This window comes from Pocillopora verrucosa, unplaced genomic scaffold (genome assembly GCF_036669915.1).
Source record: "Pocillopora verrucosa isolate sample1 unplaced genomic scaffold, ASM3666991v2 scaffold_48, whole genome shotgun sequence".
Classification (NCBI taxonomy): domain Eukaryota; kingdom Metazoa; phylum Cnidaria; class Anthozoa; order Scleractinia; family Pocilloporidae; genus Pocillopora; species Pocillopora verrucosa.
Window position 1 is genome coordinate 7,808 of NW_027078186.1, and position 2,131 is coordinate 9,938.

A 2,131-nucleotide genomic window follows, 5' to 3' on the forward strand; every position below is an offset into this window, starting at 1 on the left:
CGCTGCTCATTGAGCAGCTCATATATTAAACTGATTTTTGGAACTGGGCTGTGGAAAAGAGGCTTGCCTCGTCCCAGCCACGGGTTGCCTCGGTATAGCACTACCTCCGAGTGCGGCCCACTTCCCTCTGGGGAAGACACATTCAATCCAAAACAAAGTCAACGGTATAGCATTCTTTTATGTTTACAGGAGCCCCGCCCGCCCTTAGAGGGGGAAGAGGTGAAAGAGGGATGATAATTCAGACAACAGACAATGGCAGGAACGGCCGCTGGCCTACGTTTTCTGAAGTGCGCAAAGCACTACCACAAGGACCTAGGGGTAAGTGGATTTTTTCACCGAGGGCAGACGCTGAAAAAGCATACTTACCTGACGCGGGAGGTACTGTGATCAAGGAGGCAGTCCTCTCAAGGCGAGGCCCTTTCATTGCACTTCGACTGGGTTGACCCTTGCGATTACCCCAAATGTGGGTAACTCGAGCGTATAATTTCTGGTAGTGGGGACCTGCGTTCGCGCTCGTCCCCGCAAAAGTCATCCAAACTATGTCTATATGGCCCTCTTACTGACTATCGAGGGTATTTTTGCTTTTGCAGTGGACCGGTAGACTTGCAAAGAAAGCAAAGGACGCACAACTGGCCAAGGTGTTGGCACGTTTGGAGGGGTAGAAGTGCATTGGAGAGACTGGAGGAAGGAAACAAGGTGAGTTTCGGGGCGGTGCGTAACTTTGCTGGCTGTTTTTGTTCAAGGCCTGTCTGCTCTATTGTGTGTAAAGTCCTGTTCGTTTGTATTTGCAGGTTGTGCGTGCCGTGCCGTGCTGTGCTATGCGCGCGAAGGGAAAGGAAATGAAAGGAAACCAAACGGCCGATCGACCGAGCGAGCGAGCATAGAAGGCATTCGACTTGGACCGTGAGTACACTTTGAACCTTTTGAGCGGTTTTATTGTCACTGGAGCCGCTTTTAGAAATGCTATTGCTATCGTTAGTGTATCCTTTGTGCGAGCAAGCGAGTGAACGAATGAACGAGGGAAGGAAACAAACTAGCAGAGTAGTAAAAGTATCGAACCTTTTTCCCGATTCGTTTGCAGTCTGAATCCAACCATTGTCGACTTTCAGTGCCGTTTTTCGCGCGCCTCCTCTTGGAAGTGTGCGAGTGTTTTGCCACGTCACGATGGCTTAAAACTGCGTCTCAGAAGTGTGCGTTTTTTTCCTATTCATTTTTTCGTTCGTTATTTGGAATGATTTGATATCACAGAAGTAGAATTTGACATCATAAACTGTTCATCTCGCGCGTGCTCACTCGCTCGCGCGCGCTCTGTAAGAAAAGTCGATCGCACTAGAGTTTTCGCCATTAGCTGGCCGATTTTTGACAAAAAGGTGTTTTCCCCCCCTCGTTTTTTGCTTTGATTTTGTTCCTCACTCACCTACGGCTCTCTATGTGAAATTGTGGTGTATGGAGAGCTATTTATTGGGATAAAACGTTTAGAGATGTTCGCAAGACAAAAAATTGAAGCCTACAACACGGGGTATTCCCAGGCGGTCACCCATCCAAGTACTAACCCCGCCCGACAGGGCTTAACTTCGGTGATCGGACGAGAACCGGTGCTTTCCCTGTGGTATGGTCGTAGACGAGGAAATGGGGTCGAAATTCTGCTTGTTATCGGCCAGGTTCAGGCTGTAAAGCGGCCACATCCCTGAGTGTAGGCGAATTTGAAATTCTAAAGCCCTAGTTTCGTTACTCTAACCCTAAGAAATCGATACTCTAACCCTAAGAAATTGTTACCCTAACCCTAAGAAATGGTTACCCTAACCCCGAAGTCGTTACCTAACCCTAATGTATTTTCCTCAACCCAGTTAACACATTGAGGAGCATCGATTTGAAGCACTATTCCCTAGGGAGGGGAGGGAGGGGTCCCAAGAGACATAACGTGTCCTAAAAACCTATTATACAATGTTTTAGCTCCGTAGGTGCGTGTATCTGGCTTTAAAATCTTACAGTGAGGAGATACCAAACGGGTCAGCCTCTGGGACCGTCTGCGGGACTCGCAAGGGCTTGTGGGGCGACCTGCTACTATCCACCATAAACCGTGGGAAGGATCCCTCGACCACCCCCCTCACCCAGGGCATGCTTCGGCATC

General features: G+C 49.0%; 2 non-coding genes and 1 pseudogene across 2 annotated transcripts; 2 read left to right on the top strand and 1 right to left on the bottom strand.

Moving 5' to 3' along the window:
* On the top strand, nucleotides 1–126 carry LOC136278706 (U2 spliceosomal RNA; annotated as a pseudogene).
* Nucleotides 127–358: 232 nt separating this feature from the next.
* Nucleotides 359–522, top strand: LOC136278754 (U1 spliceosomal RNA). The gene has a single exon (XR_010716523.1). It is a non-coding gene; the product is annotated as a U1 spliceosomal RNA (small nuclear RNA).
* A 982-nt stretch (nucleotides 523–1,504) lies between these two features.
* On the bottom strand, nucleotides 1,505–1,623 carry LOC136278702 (5S ribosomal RNA). The gene has a single exon (XR_010716498.1). It is a non-coding gene; the product is annotated as a 5S ribosomal RNA (ribosomal RNA).
* Between the last annotated feature and the right edge of the window lie 508 nt (nucleotides 1,624–2,131).